We start from the raw sequence: 21,564 nt of genomic DNA on the forward strand, positions 1-21,564 counted from the left end.
TCTCTCTCTTGGATTAATCATGCAATTTTTCTGCAGTTACAGTCGTTTATGTGTCTGCACATGTACAGCATCTCTATCGATTTCCGTCATATTCGGACAGTTCATTCATGGTGCGTCTTTTTCTCCTTTGGAGTGTACCTTTATTTACTGTTTGTTGTCAATTTGTTTGTCCGGTTGTTAAGACCACTTTTTTCTCAGTTACGGATAGAGATATCAAGCTGAAACTGATATCAAATACTAAGGTCTCCAGTCCTTTGGTGGTGTAAATACTTACAGTATCTAAGTCAATGCAAGCAAAAGATTCAGTCAATTATGTCACACAGTTTGAAACTCGCAGTCTCATTAAAAATTAATATATGAATAGCTACAAAAATGCCAATCCTAGTGATATACCGGTAAAGCGCGTGTCTGGAAAGCGAGAGGCCGTCGGACTTAAGCACGGTAGGATCACGGATATTTCAGCCTTAGTTCCAACATAGTGTACACCTCTCAACGAAGTGAGAAGTCGTCAGAAACGTGTTTCGTATTCCACATTAAACTTTAGATTCCCTTTGTCCGGTCAGATATCTGGGGTAGGTTACGCCCGCGCAAGTCGCCATAGGGCGTCCAAAGAAAGACCTGCCCCAGCCTACTGAGCCATACAAAATTATTGTTATCTACACACATAACTAAGTTTTTACGGAAACCACAGAGCGCGAGTCCTACTCGCAATTTTCCGATATTTTTTTATAGTGTCGTATGAGCTGCTATTATCCTACAGTAGCAAATTTGAAGTTATTTACACGAGGAACGTTCTCATCCCATTTTCCTCTAGCTGTTAATTCTTTTCCGAAATAGCAGCCACCCGCCGGATCACAACATTCACTGGAGCAGCTGCTGGCAGCAGGCTGGTAATAGGGATAGGAAAAAAAATGACCTGTTAAAACTGGTAGCGGTGTTTCAGTTAGGAATAACCGGTGTTTTTCGGTAATTGTATGATCTCGGTTATAACAGGTGTAATAACCGAGTAACAAACCGAAGTATCCATTAGCTATAGCATCACTGCTAAAATTTTTCGTTTTTAAATAAACCTTTTTTTTAAAAATGGCATTTTTTGTTCATAAAATTTGCATTGAGTTGAAATATTGCGTTATTATAGGAATGGTAAAAGTGATCAGTGCTATTTTAATAACAAATCTGACAGAAACGAACAACAACCGCATGGTATAAAAACTGGTGCAATATTGCTCCTTTGCCGTGCGTCGTGGCTGTACGAATGCATGTGCAGTTAGCAACTCTTGCCGCCCACTTCGTCTATAGCGTCGTTTCTCTGTGTCGTATCTGGACACCCGTTGAACAGCTGAATGTTACCACCCCCAACCTGTAAAAATTTTTACAAAGTGACGTAACAATTAAGTACAATGATTCATTTGCTTTAAAAGATGAAAGATTTGTCTGCCGTTTCTATGAAACAATGAAAGAGGAAGCAAATTGTGGTAACACTAATAAATTAAAACCTTTTCGTTCGTAGTACCCTATAAACGCAGAAAGTGGCTGTTCTGCTGTCTGTGTCTAAATAATATGCCTTTATCTGCTTGTAGTCCTCGGAAACCGACAAATTAACACGTAAAACAGAGTTGTTGAACGTCAGTTTTCACCCTTTATCATTCGTAACGTTTAAATAGTGGTATGATCCACGATTACAACATGATTTTTGAGCGTAGTTTCAAAAACTTGAATGAACAGAGAAACCAAGTACGGTAAGAAGCCACCAACAAGGAAAGCCATTTACCACTGGCAAAACAAATTCCTTGAAAACGGGTGAGAATACGGGAAGCGACTGCCACAGTCGACGATGCCATGCTAGGGCGGGAATGGCAAGAACTCAATTACATTATTGACGTCTTCCGGGTCACTCATCGTTCACAAATCGAATGTTTGTAAAAAAACTTCCAGAGTTTCTCTTCACAAGGCAATATGTATGACATCTGTACAATGTTTAATTCTTGTGCAATAAATAACTGAAAGTCTTCCCAGACTTTATGTGCACCCTGTGTATATATTCTCTATTGATTCAAGTATGTATACGTGGGAAGCAGCAGAAGCTGGACATATTACATATTCTTCTACTGCATATTTAATTTAATATTTTGATTGTATGTATCTCGAAACTGAGAAAGTCAAAGTTTTTCAACCTTAGTGCGATTTCTACGTTTATTACACGAAGTAGTAGGATTAAGAAAATGGAAAATTATTTATTTCATGTTCCTTTTATTTCGAACGGCTTTAACAGTTAGTTTAAAATAGCTCAGAAGAAAATGCGACGTAACCGAAAACGGTTTGTTTCAGCGACAACCGTCATCCCTAGCTGGTAATCGTCACTTTTGTTTCCTTATAAGCCGTTTTTAGCTTCGAAGCGTAGCACAGACCTGTCGCGAGGAAAATATTATTTATATCAATATGACAAACAGCCAAAGTTGCCACTTTGCCTGTTTGTTAAATTGAAATAATATCACAAGTTGCTGACCCAGCGTGCTGGAAATCCATAAAAATATTAATTATTCCTCTCACTAGTCCACATTAACCTAAAGTCTGAACACAATTCTTTGACCAACAAAGCTGAGGGGCGATTGTTACTGTCATGTCAGAAGCTAAGCTAAACGGATAAATCAACAAGATGAAAAAGTTTCTTACATATTTATCATCATCATCATCATCATTTAAGACTGATTATGCCTTTCAGCGTTCAATCTGGAGCATAGACCCCCTTATAAAATTCCTCCATGATCCCCTATTCAGTGCTAACATTGGTGCCTCTTCTGATGTTAAGCCTTTTACTTCAAAATCATTCTTAACCGAATCCAGGTATCTTCTCCTTGGTCTGCCCCTACTCCTCCTACCCTCTACTGCTGAACCCTTGAGTCTTTTGGGTAACCTTGCTTCTCTCATGCGTGTTACATGACCCCACCATCCAAGCCTGTTCGCCCTGACTGCTACATCTATAGAGTTCATTCCCAGTTTTTCTTTGATTTCCTCATTGTGGACACCCTCCTGCCATTGTTCCCATCTACTAGTACCTGCAATCATCCTAGCTAATTTCATATCCGTAACCTCAACCTTGTTGATAAGGTAACCTGAATCCACCCAGCTTTCGCTCCCATACAACAAAGTTGGTCGAAAGATTGAACGGTGCACAGATAACTTAGTCTTGGTACTGACTTCTTTCTTGCAGAAGAAAGTAGATCGTAGCTGAGCACTCACTGCACTAGCTTTGCTACACCTCGCTTCCAGTTCTTTCACTATGTTGCCATCCTGTGAGAATATGCATCCTAAGTACTTGAAACCGTCCACCTGTTCTAACTTTGTTCCTCCTATTTGGCACTCAGTCCGTTTATATCTCTTTCCCACTGGCATTACTTTCGTTTTGGAGATGCTAATCTTCATACCATAGTCCTTACATTTCTGATCTAGCTCTGAAATATTACTTTGCAAACTTTCAATCGAATCTGCCATCACAACTAAGTCATCTGCATATGTAAGACTGCTTATTTTGTGTTCACATATCTTAATCTCACCCAGCCAATCTATTGTTTTCAACATATGATCCGTAAATAATACGTATTTATCTGGTGAGATATTAGAAGAACTGTAATTATCTGTGCTTCAACAGTAAATTACAACAGCGTCAAATTAAGGAACAAGTAACTGAGGTAGCTAGGTCTATTGTTTCAATTTATAGTAGTAACAGCTATGTATAGCCGGAAAATCCACTTGCGTATTACATCTGCATTACAATGTGTTAGGCAAGATGATGACAAGAAACTCCCTACCTGCTCTGAATTTGTTCCCTGCAAAATTCTTTGGACGCAATTCGAACTGGGGCCAGGGTCTGTAATGCTAGATCAGTTACACCGATTATAGCAAACTGTTTAAAATATCTTTTCTGACTGATGTATTCTTACCAAACATGGTAGCTTAAATAAGTAATTGTCGATATGAATAATAGTGTGTGTAGTCTCCACAACGGCAACGTAAGCAGCGGTAGCTCCGACCGTGTGCTGAGACCGTCCTTCGCAGGAAAATGTCAATTATCTCCTACCGGCTGCTAGCACCCACACATAGTGGCGAGTTTACGCACCTCCCAACCACCAGCCTCCGTCTTATCACAAAGGCCGCACTCTTGGGTGAAAAACCTAAGTTTTAGCATATAGTTGCAATTTATTTATTTTGCCTACTGGCTACCAGTTGGCCTACACAGACCAATCTCAAGCCATCCTAAGAGCAAAAAATTAAATTAAATTGCAAGAGAAATTTCAAAAATATTATTCACTATGACGTCAAACGTATGGTGTACAAGGGGTTTGGAAATATCCGTTACAAATTTCTAGGACTTGTGGAGGGAGTGAGCATATAATATTTTGAATAGGAACCCATGTTCATAAAAGTGCCGTTTCCGTTCTACGAAGGTTTCAATTCAGATGTGTAGTATGTCCACGTCTACTGAGGGAAAGAGAAAAGTCTCATAGTTGTTAGTCCTGGTATGTAATAGTGTAGACAGAATGACGTCTACTATTTCAGATGGCCAGGCGTTTTCACTTACTGTTTATTTACGAGACTCCTGTAACGACAGAGGAAGATTTGCGGGCACGAGTTCTCCCGCCGCACTAGAAACTAAAGAGACACCAGGTGGGGTGGGAAATGAGCGTCAAAGCATGCTTTGTTGGTGCAATGTCTGTAACAAAGTGGTCGACACTTCGAGCCACTGTTGTAATACATCAGTACTGTTTTGTATTTATAGTACGCTGGGTTCTTCTTTCTTTTGGAATAATTTAAAGACGTAAAGTATAAATGTTAACACAAACAAATGTGCCTCCGGATAAATAGAGTTTCATTACGTCTACTTTCGAATTGTTACCTAATAATTGTACTGTGCCACGCCTAATTCAATTCCTCAGACACAAATGGATGAGTTAAACATATGAATTAAAACAGTCGCAGAACGGAAACGGTACATTTCCAGACATGGGATCCTATTCAAAATATTGTGTAGTTACGCCTCACCACAACTCACAGAAGTTTGTAACGGGAATTTCTGTACATTCTGTGTAGTGTAACCTTGGGTTGCGTAGGTAGCACGCAGTCATAACCCTCGATTCTCCAGTAACTGTGTCAGATACTAAAAGTAAAGGTCAATGTTCTTTAAACAGATGTAGATTGCGACCAGCAGTAATAACAGTGCATCCTTACGTACAGAACTTTTTATCTTTTTCCTCTTAAAAAACCTACAATGTAAATATATGTGAAAATAGCACAAACGTTGAAACTAAGCAATTGTAAGTTGCTCTCTGTATTTGTTTCTGTCTGTAATTTAGTCCATCTTTACATAACCATTTATGAACTGAACTGTAACTGATCTGAATGCAGGTTGAATTTGTGTTAAATCCGCCCTAATTAAAATTTCAACTTACCTGGCGTCTTGACGAGATTGTTGCTGATTTCTCGAAAGTCCAGTAGCAAACAGAAAGCAGGCAGCGGCTAAGCTACATTTTTTGTGACTAATTAAATATTCAAATTGTCGCATGTGGTAATGCGTAATCATAAACAGTGGTTTGGGAAGAGTCACTATTCCTATGAAATGATATGCCAAGTCAACGATTTTAGAATGAGATATATATTCAAAAAGTCTAAGTAATAATTCGCTTGATCTTTATACATAACTCTGGTCTGAGCGATGCTGCACTTAACAAAGCGAACAATGATTTAAAAACGGTACAAAGTTAACAGAGAATTTCTATAAAAAATCAGACAGTTTCATAAGTTAATATGCAAATTCATGAGTCAGAGAAGTGGTGTGGTCTTTCTCTCAAATCTGAGCAAGTTAACTGTCTGACAATAATCATTCCTAAATGTAAAATGCTGCAGTCCTATCTCGAACTTCCTATCTTCAGGAGTAATACCATTAAAAATTTATATTCCTTTCATTTTTCAATGTAATACTCATCTTTGCTGTCCTTTCTTCACCTAACAGATACAATCACAAGTCCATTCAGCCGTGTTAAATCCATCACTTACCACACTTCACCTAAAAATGTATCAGACTGCGCAGAGGCAAAGACTGTGCGAAAAAAAGATTATGTCAATACAGGGTGATCCAAAAAGAAACAACAGATTTTATTTGTTTATTACAGACAAACTGTGAAATAAAGAAAAACATTTCATATGTAATTGGTTACAGGAAGGTTTAAAGTTTTATGTTAGCACAGAAAGTAAACATGAGCATCCTGTGTTTCTCGGGAAACATCTAAATGGTACTCCATTTCATTCCACAGGCAAATGAACAGGTCCTGTTTTTGAATCGACATTTTCAGCACTTTGATTTCTCAGATCTTTTAGAGTAGCTACTGTCTTTTATATACCAGCAGAGAAAAAAACGCGACCTGTGGGGCCAAAAGGATTTTGTTGTCCATCTCTTTCAATCAACCGTTGTGAGATAGTGTTTATAAGATAAAGCCACACCTCAAGGTAAAAATGAGGCAGGGCAGCGTCATGCATAAAAATGAAATTATTGTAGTCCTCGTGAAGTGGAGGAAACAACCAATTTTGCAGCATGTCCAGCTATGACATTCCCGTCACAGTTTCCTTCAGATAAAAGGGTCCATAAACCTTGTGTACAGAAAGGGCACAAAACACATTCCGTTTCGGAGAATCTCTTTCATGTTCGAGGATGCAGCCGGGTTTTAGTGACCCTCAAATTCTTACATCATGGCCGCTTATTGAATCCGACAGATGAAACCTCAGTTCATTCTAAAAGATGAGTCCTTTGGAAAAAGTGTCCTCTGCCATATCCTTGAGGACTGAAATGCAGCCTTCTGTTGTGGTTGCCAGGACACAACTGCTGCAATAACTGCAGGTTTTAAGGCTTCATATGCAGGTGTCGTTTCAGAACTCACCACTTCATTGTTCCAGGAAGTTGAACCTCCTGCCTACCCGTCTTGTGGACTTCCGGTGACTCCGTGTGAACGCATCTCCGATACATTCGACATATTCATCAGACGTACATGGCCGACCAGAACTCTTCCCTTTGCATGTGTAACTAGCTTTCAGGAACAATATGCTAGACAGAAATCTGTGAAGAAACAGCTTCTTGCTGAAGTGAAGGCGGAATGCCAGTTGCATTTGGAGACTGGATTGACTTCGGGTGAATTAAAAACATACAAAATGATTTCTTTTGCCGTGTAGTCGCCATGTTGTTACAAGTGTAGTCGCCATGTTGTTACAAACAAACAACAGAGTATCTGCATCAAAACTTTGAAGCTTTCTCTCTCCAGTTATATCTGCAGTGTGTTCCTATATTTTACAGTTTGTCTGTGAGAAAGAATTAGAATTTTTTTTTTTTTATCGTCCTGCATTTTAGAAAGTTGCTTGTTTCAGAATAATACAAAAATTTAGTACCTATTATCTGCTGTCTAAAATAAATTATTTAACTTTTATAGAAATAAATATAATCGTGTAAATATAAGTGCTATATATACAGTACATAAACAAATACAATAAGTACAATATTGTGAGAGTTTACATAATATAAAAAAGTATCTGTCTCAGTTTGTGTCTCACGTTTTCTACTAATGATGGGCTTCTTGACTGACCTTAGAGACACTCGGCCCACTTCTTCGTTGTGTGCTGCGTAAGACTCTTCAGGAGTCACTGAGGAAAAGAAAGTCAGTCTGGACGTTCTTCGTTCATGATAAATTAAACTCACATAGAATGTATACACGCAAGACATTTTGTTGTAACAAAAGCATACAAGCTGCTAAAAACTTTTGTTTTTATTATCCCGCAATAAGTGTCAACCTTGAGGTCATCATCCGGCACAACCTGGTTACAACAGACAAAAGAGCATACTGCAAAAGAACAAATTGCAATACAATATGGAACTAATGTACTGAACATACAGATTGCAGTGGTGCTAACCATGTCCTAAATTTCTAGATGTCTAGCCTATAAATAGACTGACCTGCCTTCCAAGTACGTTGTGTTTCTAACTTGATGCTGTAGTATCATAGGCCAGGTACATTGTGACTAAATTCGAAATGTAGCTATTGTTGACGACTACTACTTTTTTCATTTGCATATCATACGTGTATTCATAGCCGTAAATATATTCACAGTGACAAATAATTATAGATCACATGTTATTCACCATGAAATTTTTTTAAAAATAAGTGCTGCATAAGCTAACCGTTTCTCACACCGCCTTTTCTTAATATTGTGTCCTGGTTCTGCCACGTGGTGATATCAAGATTTAAAATTGTTGCAGAGTAATTAAAATAAAAAATTTTGAGAGCTTGCGTGATTGTCGTGGCAAATTGTCTTCTGCGAAAGCTGTGAGGTATGATTTTAGAAAGATTTTACAAACAAGCAAGACTTGAGAGACCATGACAGCTCTTTCGCACGAGGAATGAACTCTGGCGCCGGAAGTAACTGAAGCTGGTCGACGGTAGCGACGCTGCCAAACGAGAGAGACGAAGCTTCTGCAAAGTTGTTCCGCTTTTTTGTGTGGTTCCAGACGCCGGCCCTTTATTGAGGAGATGGTGCACAAGGAATATTCTACATGTATGAGACAGTCCAGAAGCGAAAATGTCCTCAACTGCAATCTGCAGATGCAGTCGTGATCTGAATCTCTTAATTGTAAATGGTAAACGCAAGGCTTCACTAAGTGCAACTGTAACGTAACGTATTTTGAGGTGCAGTGTGGGTACACGTGTGAGACGTCAGTGTCTCAGCACAATCGTAAGTATGTTGGAGCGTCAGCAGCTGGTCGGGAGAATATTATTCAAAGATATACGTGCTCCGCAAGCTACTAAATAGTGCACGGCAGCGGGTTCTTTGTACCAATACTATCGATGTTCCTTCCTGCTCCATTTAAATACTGAGCGATAGAAAATTTACTGCCTATACACTGTCACATTAAAAATACCTGGACACCTACTATTAGATATTGCTATAGGGTGTGTCCATACTTCACCTAGTTTATGAGCTCTGAACTGTGCTGAGGTGTGTGAATGTCTATTGATGACAGTCTGATTATTCTTCATAAAAACCAAACCAGAAAATGTAGTGTTTGTGGATGCTGTACTCTGGAGCGAATGCGGCGTCCTAGTCTATCCTGAAGTTGCTCCATGTGGTCCGTATCGAGACTGTAGGCAGGCCAATCATTTTCAAAAATGTTACTGCCCACAAACAATTGCCTAAATGATGATGCTTTATGACCGGGTGCATTTTCATGCTGATACGGTAAGAAAGATTAAGGAAAGGCAAACCTACGTTTCTAGCATTTGTAGACTTAGAGAAAGCTTTTGACAATGTTGACTGGAATACTCTCTTTCAAATTCTAAAGGTGGCAGGGGTAAAATACAGGGAGCGAAAGGCTATTTACAATTTGTACAGAAACCAGATGGCAGTTATAAGAGTCGAGGGTCATGAAAGGGAAGCAGTGGTTGGGAAGGGAGTAAGACAGGGTTGTAGCCTCTCTCCGATGTTGTTCAATCTGTATATTGAGCAAGCAGTAAAGGAAACAAAAGAAAAATTCGGAGTAGGTATTAAAATTCATGGAGAAGAAATAAAAACTTTGAGGTTCGCCGATGACATTGTAATTCTGTCAGAGACAGCAAAGGACTTGGAAGAGCAGTTGAAGGGAATGGACAGTGTCTTGAAAGGAGGATATAAGATGAACATCAACAAAAGCAAAACAAGGATAATGGAATGTAGTCTAATTAAGTCGGGTGATGCTGAGGGAATTGGATTAGGAAATAAGGCACTTAAAGTAGTAAAGGAGTTTTGTTATTTGGGGAGCAAAATAACTGATGATGGTCGAAGTAGAGAGGATATAAAATGTAGGCTGGCAATGGCAAGGAAAGCGTTTCTGAAGAAGAGAAATTTGTTAACATCCAGTATTGATTTAAGTGTCAGGAAGTCATTTCTGAAAGTATTTGTATGGAGTGTAGCCATGTATGGAAGTGAAACATGGACGATAAATAGTTTTGACAAGAAGAGAATAGAAGCTTTCGAAATGTGGTGCTACAGAAGAATGCTGAAGAATAGATGGGTAGATCACATAACTAATGAGGAAGTATTCAATAGGATTGGGGAGAAGAGAAGTTTGTGGCGCAACTTGACCAGAAGAAGGGATCGGTTGGTAGGACATGTTCTGAGGCATCAAGGGATCACCAATTTAGTATTGGAGGGCAGCGTGGAGGGTAAAAATCGTAGAGGGAGACCAAGAGATGAATACACTAAGCAGATTCAGAAGGATGTAGGTTGCAGTAGGTACTGGGAGATGAAAAAGCTTGCACAGGATAGAGTAGCATGGAGAGCTGCATCAAACCAGTCTCAGGACTGAAGACCACAACAACAACAACACGATAATCGTCTCCGAAATGCTCCTTTATGGAGAACATAAAGCCGTCAGATGTGTTCACATCCTTCCGCATTTCGCGTTTCCTTAAGCGCAATAAAGGAGTCATACACTATCCACGAAAAACACCTCAATACGGTAACACTACCTCTTCTGTACTCCAGTGTTGGCACTACGCATGACGTCACGTAACATTCCCCTGACATTCGCCAACCCAACCACTCGTCAAAGGGTACGGCGCGATTAATTAGTCCAAATTACTCGTTTCCAGTCATTTACTATCCAGTGAGGTCGCTCTTACACCACCTCAAGTGTCGGTTAGCGCCGATTACACAAATGTGAGGAACTCCCTACGCAAAGGTCTTTGTGTCAGTTGGACTGTTCGCAGCATTTTTTTACAAACACCCTACGAGAAGTGCAAAGTAATGCTGCATATTTCCAAAACTTTTTTTAAGGAAGAAGTTTCGTTTACAAGCCATGGTCAATTCAGTCTTCGCCAAATGTGCTAATCGTCACAGAAGTCGACGAAAAGAACGCTCTTGGGCTACAAAATTTTAGCCCGCGTTTTTCAAGACCCGCATCACAAGACCCTGTTCTAAAGGTGGTAGTCTAAATACACTCAAATATCTCGAGTTCCTAAGATACGCTACTGGCGCAGTTATCAGAAAACATTCCACTGGCCATAAGGAAATAAGTGAGGTACGAACATGAGGGATGTCCATCCCACTCCGCACACGTAATGAGAGACCTTGTTACGAGAAATTTTGAAGAGCATTGGAACGGTCGTTCAGGAAATGCTAAATGGTGTGCACGCTCACCAAATTTAACGCTCCTGTAGTTTTACCTGTGTCGAATATTAAAACAAAAGGTCATTTACGAAACAGCGGCAATTACAAGTACCATATACTCGGAACACTGGCCTGTGCTACCGGAGATGAAATCCAGCTTGCAGTACTGTTTCTCCAAAATCACTTTACAGCAATGCTCAGGGTCAACATTTTGAGCTCCTGGTATGAAATGCGTAATAATAAATACGTGAACCGTACCTGAGTTGCATGTTTAATTACATTTTGTATAAGAATACAAATGTTTGTATAACGTCTCCTGACGGCGGGGTAGTGGCTAGCGGTGCTGTTAGCTTGATAGTGTTTGACAGAGTTCCATACATGTTACGTCAAAGAAGTTCTCTTAGCAACTTCTTTCAACTTCTACAGAAAAAAAGCATATAGTTCCATTCGCAGAGAACGAAGTCGGTGTGTTAATTCGGCGACTACGAAAGATACAAATTATTCGAGAACGACGGGAAACTCGCCATATTGTCCGCTATAACTTAGGGAATGCGACTCCTCGATACTTTTATTCATTCTGGATAAATTTAGGGTGGCCTCTCTTAGCTGACTCACCCTGTATATCAGCAGAAATTTGATCTTTGTCGCTCAAAAGGGGATATTAAATCAATCACTTCCTGTCGTCCTCAAAACAAAAGCAACCTCATCCAAAAGCGGTGAAAACACTGCAATAATCGAGTAGCTCCTAAATCTAATCGTAATACTTGTATGTAAGAAACAAAATGTGAAGAATTTTTGGATACATAATAGGAAGTATAAGAAACCGCAACAATGGCCCTTGGTTTTATTTAGTAGGACCTGGAACAATTCTCTCAAAAAATGTTAGTTGGAAAGAGAGCTGATGCGGAGTAAAACATCAACGGCAGCGCTAACCGAAACTCTGCTTAACGCTCGTTAAAGGTTAGGGAATATAACTACCTAAGGGGAAGTAGGGATATAGAAAATGGAATAGGAAGGTTGGCCCTTATGATAGATTCACATCTTTTATTTCACAAATTTTTCCTATAATTTCCAGCGACTGAGATGTAAGTAGCTGTTGTAGTATTATAATCTGGAACAACAGAATTTTACATTGTATCGAAAGATAAATCTCTTTGTACAGAAATTGTCATGTCTCACTGCAAATATCTCTTCAGATAGTTGTCAGTTTATGTGGAAACTTCAACGCACATCAAGCTTCGGTATATGGAATGAAGGACACACATGTGACGGAACTGTTAGAAGCTATGGACAATAAGAATAATAATATTGAATAATGGCGTGTCAACGATAATACATCGGCCGCTAGGAACGAAACAGGCCACTGACAGCAAACGATGCTCCCCTTCTTTTTCTGATGTCAACCACAGGAAAATGAAAATTTGTGATATAACACGGTGAATCCCTTGTCGGAGACGTGTCGATATTCGTGAGCAGTAGAGAGCTAACATCCCAAAGATGTTCAGGTTCACAATGTGGTTCCTGCATAAAGCATACCTATAGGCGAAGTGGTCGCATTTAGAATTACTATTACGCTCTAGAGCATATCCATTTGACACAGTTCGATCATTCACAATCTCATAATGAATTACAAGTCCAATACTTCACGTCGTCAACTAAGCGAATAGTTAGGATGCGCTCCAGGTTGCTCACCACTCAGAGACTAATTCCCGTGATACCGCATAACGCGAAATTTCTTAAGTTGTTTCACTCTCTAGCTACCTAAGGATCGACTGGTCGCTTTCGCGTCTCCACCAGCCGCGTCTCTCTGCCCCCCGTCCGCGATTCCCGCGCGCCGAACATTCTCACTCAACTGACTAGGGCAGTTCCCTTTCCTGAAGCCAACCATCTGATTGGCTACAGTTTATTCTACATGATTTTACATTTTAACATATTTAAATAACCAAAGCTTGCCCAATTTCGCCTTCTCAATAAAATAACAATAGTATCCCTTACATAATCAGCGTTATATTTTTTTATATAAAAACCAGTGCTACTACCTTCTTAGCTTTGAATGCTACCGCCAGGAGACGTGAACCAATGAACTTTCTGATAAATAAATAAAGATCAAAAGTAACTATTATGCACTAAACTTTACAACAAATATTCTATTACTAATGACTCAATAAGGTGTCATGCTGTCACCATTCAGTGTGTTTTGTGTGGAGGAAATGATGATCTGATGCTTAACTGAAAATACTGATAATTAAAACTTACTATATCTTTTAAACAAATAAAGTTACAGATATTTACAATATTTTTCATTTTAATGATGCGTTTCTATACGAAAGGTCGATCGTAAAGATGACCAAAGCGTTCAGATTTTAGCATTTAGGTCTTTATTACAAAATGTGCTAATTTCACTTTAACAGTAAATTCAAACTATTAATGCTCAAGTTTTATTGGGATCACCATGAAAATTTTTGAAGGATGGTAGAATAAAATTACTGTGGCTTAAGTCACTGAATTACTACAAAATTAAACAGTTTTCTATAAGTGTTTCCCTTTATGGCTGATCCTAGGTCCGCCGTATTTAACACTGCTACATCTCCCTGGCCACAAACAGCTTCTTGTCTGACTCACTTGCACGCTACAGCTCTTAGGCCTCATTCAGCGCAATAGACGCCTTCGAATTTCCCCATCTCGTGGCAAATCTGCGCTCTTTGTGGCACATGGTCCTGGACGACAGGGTTCGTTTCACAATTCCAGAAGGCTGACTCTTTCGGCCATATATTAAAATGAGATCGACATGCTCGTTAATTCACACAGTGCTGTAGCAAAGCAACAGCTAGCAGCCCTATGATTGTTTCCTTATTTTCAAGGAACAACTCCTCGTCCAACTTGACGGTTTTCTATGTTATGAAGGCCACGCGATATGTGACAATCCGGCAATGGACTGTCGCATATCACTAGTTGCATTCAGCTATTACATCAGACACGTACGTATAAAGAGTTGAGCTGAGAACGATGGGGCCGGCCGGTGTGACCAAGCGGTTAAAGGCGCTTCAGTCTGGAACCGCGCGACCGCTACGGTCGCAGGTTCGAATCCTGCCTCGGGCATGGATGTGTGTGATGTCCTTAGGTTAGTTAGGTTTAAGTAGTTCTAAGTTCTAGTGGACTGATGACCTCAGATGTTAAGTCCCATAGTGCTCATAGCAATTTGAATCATTTTTTGAGAACGATTGGAGAATATGGCACAGGCACGTGCCTCACCAGTATCTTTTGAATTCACCTGATTAAAGTACATGAAAGCACTTTTTGAAATGTGCTGATGTAACAAGTCTTCCCTATAGACATACATATAGCGTGCTATTTGAACACCTCAGCATATAGCAGTTATAGGACTGTGCTTATCTTATTTCAGTGATGCACTAGTTAACTGAAAACCGTAATCTGATGAAGGTTAAACTGGCCAGTCAATTATTATTATATTGTGATCGTGGTTACGCTTCATATTCGAGCAGTGTCAAGCCTAAATAATTAAAATACGTAATAGTCAGCACAAAACTAATTTTAAATGCCAATTTGTCATTACAAAAACTTGGTTTGTGTGACTACCAACAAATTTTTTAACTCATCCAACAAATTCCTTCCCATGCTCTATGACAGTTACATAACCAAACGTTGAAGAAAGCAGCCTAGTTGGAGAAATGTTGCCTGCCCACACTGAACACCATGGTGAGATATTTTAGTAACTGAAATTAAATTTGTGTTCTGAGGTGGCATCCTACTATCCTCTGAGTCTACTTGATATTTGTGGCGTTACTCCGGTCGCCTGTTGTAGCCTAAGTACGCTCTGTGGTGTTTTGTTACTGACTGTGGCGTACATGCATTAAGTTACTCATTTTTATCCATTCGCCACATTACTGAGGAAGGTGGTTGTCTTGCGACTTGCGTAAGACGCGCTTTCTGTTATATTATTTTGTAGGTTACGTGCCCTGTTCTTTTCTCTTAAGTTTTGCGTTGTCTTTCAGGAGTTTGGTCTATTGTTAGGCACCTACTGTTTAGATCATCTATAACTGCTTGCCCCATGTATTGTGCAGTGTCTTGCATTATTCAATTTATTTTGCTATGGCTTTCGGTGCCTCTTAAAGTTACTTTACACATTGGTTTTAAAATAAAACGGTGTTTGACTCAGTCTACATGTGTAGTTAACGCTTCATTATCAGAGACCTCACTGTACAGTCAGAAAACAGATTGCATCCTGCAAAAGAGACCTCTTTTGATAAGACAGATGGTCAACTGAGTATATTCATCCCATATTACTCCCATTTCGCGGTTTTTTGAACTAGTCTCCTGTGTGTTTATGTTTGTTTTCGTTTATCTTGTCATGCTGCCCGATGTGTCTGTGAATCCGAGCGGCTACTGCCGTCGTCTGCTGTCCTGGAGGTTTAGTATTGGTCTCGCTAAGAATATTTCAGTTACACTATTTATACTTGGATGTTTCAAAATGCGTCCTTAAACCACTATGTAGATCTAAGGAAAACCACCTAAATAAGAAGTTACCCGTAAATTCAGGCCACTGTTTCGCTTGGCCGCAGGTAGCTGTTATATAATTACCTATGGACTTAAGTATTTTCCCCGAATTTCAGAGCGAAATCCTAGGGCATCTCCGACAGTTGCACAGTTCGCTTACGTGACCGCTGGCCGTTAATTCAGTACTTGCCTTTCTTTTAAAATACTGTTAAAATTCCTTGTAAGAATTCCCACTGTAATGTTAGTTTTGTATTTACGTTCTTAACCTTCAACTGGTCTCGGTATTCTGACTGTTACCACTTACTTCACTACACAAGCCGTTGGTGCCATTGCTAAGAATAATTTCGGACTTGCCTTGCACCATTACTTTCTGAGCTATACTGTACTGTATACTACAACTTGAGCCGTGCGCGGTTAGTGTTCATGCCGTTTCTTGTTTGACAGCTTCTCTTTACTGAACTGTCACCTTGTTTCTTATTCGATTTACTGGTGTCACTAAGTTGCTGGTTTGCCTGTCCACGAGTGGAAGCAGCAGCGCGTATCCATAAGACCACTGTCGTATTATGTTTGAAGCGACCGCTAGTATTTCCGGCCTGTTGTGTGTCGGGGTTCATTCGGGACGCAGAGCTAGTGAGGTCCGGACAGCCGGTTCTCGCCAACGAAAGGAGACTGCAGTGGGAACGACCACTGGTCGGTAGTTCGGTCGATCGTCTCATCGGGTGACGTGTATTTGGTCTGATGGTTCAAATGACTCTGAGCACTATGGGACTTAACGTCTATGGTCATCAGTCCCCTAGAACTTAGAACTACTTGAACCTAACTAACCTAAGGACATCACACAACACCCAGTCATCACGAGGCAGAGAATGTATTTGGCCTTTTGACCGTTTCTGGGCCTCGTCAGTTGGTCATCTTGCCGGACGTGGGTCGGTTCTTTCCTTGTGCAGAGATGTCGGGTGGCCAATGGGCAGGTGATACCTCTGCATGGTTGGGTCCGAGCCAGTGTGTCCGGGTCGTCGTGTCTCCGAGTTCGAAACGGACATCAAAGAGTCGGGATGGAGCTGCAGTGAGGTCCGGACAGCCAATACTCGCCCGACCGTTGCCGACACTCATGAATTGAGTGGGGACGACCTTGGTTGGTCGTTCAGTCGGTCCCCTCATCGGACGACGTGTATTTGGTCGCCGTCCGCTTATGAGTTCTCTGTGTGTCTCGACTTGTGATTCATCCTTGTTGTGATTGCTTTTAGGATTGTTCGATCTCTTGTGGAAGTATTTTCGTGCGACTGTGATTTCGACTGAGCAGTTATATTAATGCTGCAAGCGCACTGGACAGAGTCCGGCACGGCGTGTAGTTCGGCAGCCTTTGGTGTTGTTCATATTTTTGAGTGCTTATTGCGCCTTGGCTGTATTTAGACGCCAATATTTCAAGACGTAATTCTGCTGGTATCTTCGTCCTCGCTGACATTTTCCGTTGTCGTGCCGTTGGTAGTGCGGAAGGGGATTGATTGGGTGGTTGGTCGGTCCTTCAACCGTCCCTGGGCCGGATTGTCATCCGATTATTTAATCTTACTTTCGGCTGCCTGTCTCACCTAACTTTACGTTAGAGTTACCTCCTCAGCCCGACGCTTGGAACACTTCTGAGCAACACTGTTCTGTTGATTTTAGGTTTCGATTTTCTTTTAGTCTGAAGCACTGTGCGAGGCCTTCAGCTTTCTATTAGTTTAGTTTGTTTCTATTTTAAAATAAGGCCTTCACCCCACGTAAACTAAGCTTTCTAGACTGATTTGTTTAAAACTATTTTAAAAAAGAGATTTGGCTCCATTTGAAATCTTTGTTATTCAGGCCTTAAGCCTTGAGTTGTTCAGTGTTCATTACGTGGCCTTCAGCCGAGCTTTTACGTGAAATGTTTTTACGATAAGGCCTTCATCCGTCTTAAAATAAAACTTTGAAGATTCTTGTTTAAAGTAATTTTGTTTAAAAAAAAAAGGAAGAGGAATTTTGCTTTATAGGAAAGGTGTTAAGTCTTGAGTTTTTCTATGTTCAGTATGTGGCCTTCAGCCGAACTTTTACGTGAAATGTTTTTAAGTAAGGCCTTCAGCCGCGTGTATACCTTAAAGCAATTTAGTAACTTGTGTTCGGTCTTTCAGCTGTATTGTTTTGAGTCCTTTCAAGGGCGTGTGTGATTAAGTGTATTTAGGAAAATAAAGTATGTGTGCTTTGTGCAACTGACAGTAACTGATTTTAGCCCCTTTCCACAACCATAACCTGATCCGCTCTGTTCTGCGTAACCAGATTTCACACCCACTTGCAACATAAAGTTTTCGGCTTGCCAATAAAACATACCTTTAATTGGGCCTTGAGTCAATCCAGCAGTTGCTAAGTTTGTCAAATTATTTAACAAACACTGCCGAATAGCTGTGGTTTAATTGGGCTTGGTTTATAAAAAAAAATGGTTCAAATGGCTCTGAGCACTGTGGGACTTAACTGCTGTGGTCATCAATCCCCTATAACTTAGAACTACTTAAACCTAACTAACCTAAGGACATCACACACATCCATGCCCGAGGCAGGATTCGAACCTGCGACCGTAGCGGTCACGTGGTTCCAGACTGTAGCGCCTAGAACCGCACGGCCACTCTGGCCGGCGCTTGGTTTATAACTCACTAGCTGTTAATGAATGCTGTGCTCACGTATCAGTCACTAATGTTGCTATGATTAGTGATGGTCAGTAAGTAACCTACACTCCTGGAAATGGAAAAAAGAACACATTGACACCGGTGTGTCAGACCCACCATACTTGCTCCGGACACTGCGAGAGGGCTGTACAAGCAATGATCACACGCACGGCACAGCGGACACACCAGGAACCGCGGTGTTGGCCGTCGAATGGCGCTAGCTGCGCAACATTTGTGCACCGCCACCGTCAGTGTCAGCCAGTTTGCCGTGGCATACGGAGCTCCATCGCAGTCTTTAACACTGGTAGCATGCCGCGACAGCGAGGACGTGCACCGTATGTGCAGTTGACGGACTTTGAGCGAGGGCGTATAGTGGGCATGCGGGAGGCCGGGTGGACGTACCGCCGAATTGCTCAACACGTGGGGCGTGAGGTCTCCACAGTACATCGATGTTGTCGCCAGTGGTCGGCGGAAGGTGTACGTGCCCGTCGACCTGGGACCGGACCGCAGCGACGCACGGATGCACGCCAAGACCGTAGGATCCTACGCAGTGCCGTAGGGGACCGCACCGCCACTTCCCAGCAAATTAGGGACACTGTTGCTCCTGGGGTATCGGCGAGGACCATTCGCAACCGTCTCCATGAAGCTGGGCTACGGTTCCGCACACAGTTAGGCCGTCTTCCGCTCACGCCCCAACATCGTGCAGCCCGCCTCCAGTGGTGTCGCGACAGGCGTGAATGGAGGGACGAATGGAGACGTGTCGTCTTCAGCGATGAGAGTCGCTTCTGCCTTGGTGCCAATGATGGTCGTATGCGTGTTTGGCGCCGTGCAGGTGAGCGCCACAATCAGGACTGCATACGACCGAGGCACACAGGGCCAACACCACTCATTTGTTACATAGTTTAATTTTTAATTTCTTTGCGTGTGTTTGGTTCTTGCATTGTTTAATTCATAAATTTCGGGCGTATTATAGTATTTGAGAGTGTAGCATCGTGTTTTTTAGTACCTGAATAGTGTAATTTCGCTTAGTCTCCTTCCGCCGCCGAGCAGTGTCAGCAGTGCGCAAGTAGCAGCATTACTGCATTTACTAGGCAATCTTGTATTTTAATAACCGTTTAAATTTTGTCGATTTGTTTGCGCTCTCTGTAGATTAGTTCAGACGTTCTTAGCAAAACAGTTTTTAGCATGGATAGGGACTGCAACTGCTGTGTTCGGATGCAGGCTGAGTTGGCATCCCTTCGCTCCCAGCTTCAGGCAGTGTTGGCTTCGGTCACACAGCTTGAGGCTGTTGCCAATGGGCATCACTGTGGGGGTCGGGATGGGGGTTTGTCGGGGACGGCCAGCTCGTCCCACGCATCCCCTGATCGGACTACGACTGTGGTTGCCCGGGATACTGCCCGCATTGAGGCTGATCCCTCACCTGTGGTAGAGTGGGAGGTCGTTTCAAGGTGTGGCAGGGGGCGAAAGACATTCCGGAGGGCTGAACGGAAAGCCTCTCCAGTTTGTCTGACGAACCGGTTTCAGGCTCTGTCTCAGGCTGATACTGATCTTCGGCCTGACATGGCTGCTTGTCCTGTTCCAGAGGTTGCCCCTCAGTCTGCAAGATCCGGGCAGTCGCAGAGGGTGGGCTTACTGGTAGTTGGGAGCTCCAACGTCAGGCGCGTAATGGGGCCCCTTAGGGAAATGGCAGCAAGAGAGGGGAAGAAAACCAATGTGCACTCCGTGTGCATACCGGGGGGAGTCATTCCAGATGTGGAAAGGGTCCTTCCGGATGCCATGAAGGGTACAGGGTGCACCCATCTGCAGGTGGTCGCTCATGTCGGCACCAATGATGTGTGTCGTTATGGATCGGAGGAAATCCTCTCTGGCTTCCGGCGGCTATCTGATTTGGTGAAGACTGCCAGTCTCGCTAGCGGGATGAAAGCAGAGCTCACCATCTGCAGCATCGTCGACAGGACTGACTGCGGACCTTTGGTACAGAGCCGAGTGGAGGGTCTGAATCAGAGGCTGAGACGGTTCTGCGACCGTGTGGGCTGCAGATTCCTCGACTTGCGCCATAGGGTGGTGGGGTTTCGGGTTCCGCTGGATAGGTCAGGAGTCCACTACACGCAACAAGCGGCTACACGGGTAGCAGGGGTTGTGTGGCGTGGGCTGGGCGGTTTTTTAGGTTAGATGGCCTTGGGCAAGTACAGAAAGGGCAACAGCCTCAACGGGTGCGGGGCAAAGTCAGGACACGCGGGGACCAAGCAGCAATCGGTATTGTAATTGTCAACTGTCGAAGCTGCGTTGGTAAAGTACCGGAACTTCAAGCGCTGATAGAAAGCACCGAAGCTGAAATCGTTATAGGCACAGAAAGCTGGCTTAAGCCAGAGATAAATTCTGCCGAAATTTTTACAAAGGTACAGACGGTGTTTAGAAAGGATAGATTGCATGCAACCGGTGGTGGAGTGTTCGTCGCTGTTAGTAGTAGTTTATCCTGTAGTGAAGTAGAAGTGGATAGTTCCTGTGAATTATTATGGGTGGAGGTTACACTCAACAACCGAACTAGGTTAATAATTGGCTCCTTTTACCGACCTCCCGACTCAGCAGCATTAGTGGCAGAACAACTGAGAGAAAATTTGGAATACATTTCACATAAATTTTCTCAGCATGTTATAGTCTTAGGTGGAGATTTCAATTTACCAGATATAGACTGGGACACTCAGATGTTTAGGACGGGTGGTAGGGACAGAGCATCGAGTGACATTATACTGAGTGCACTATCCGAAAATTACCTCGAGCAATTAAACAGAGAACCGACTCGTGGAGATAACATATTGGACCTACTGATAACAAACAGACCCGAACTTTTCGAATCTGTATGTACAGAACAGGGAATCAGTGATCATAAGGCCGTTGCAGCATCCCTGAATATGGAAGTTAATAGGAATATAAAAAAAGGGAGGAAGGTTTATCTGTTTAGCAAGAGTAATAGAAGGCAGATTTCAGACTACCTAACAGATCAAAACGAAAATTTCTGTTCCGACACTGACAATGTTGAGTGTTTATGGAAAAAGTTCAAGGCAATCGTAAAATGCGTTTTAGACAGGTACGTGCCGAGTAAAACTGTGAGGGACGGGGAAAACCCACCGTGGTACAACAACAAAGTTAGGAAACTACTGCGAAAGCAAAGAGAGCTCCACTCCAAGTTTAA

The sequence above is a fragment of the Schistocerca americana genome, chromosome 7 (genome assembly GCF_021461395.2).
Source record: "Schistocerca americana isolate TAMUIC-IGC-003095 chromosome 7, iqSchAmer2.1, whole genome shotgun sequence".
Taxonomy (NCBI): domain Eukaryota; kingdom Metazoa; phylum Arthropoda; class Insecta; order Orthoptera; family Acrididae; genus Schistocerca; species Schistocerca americana.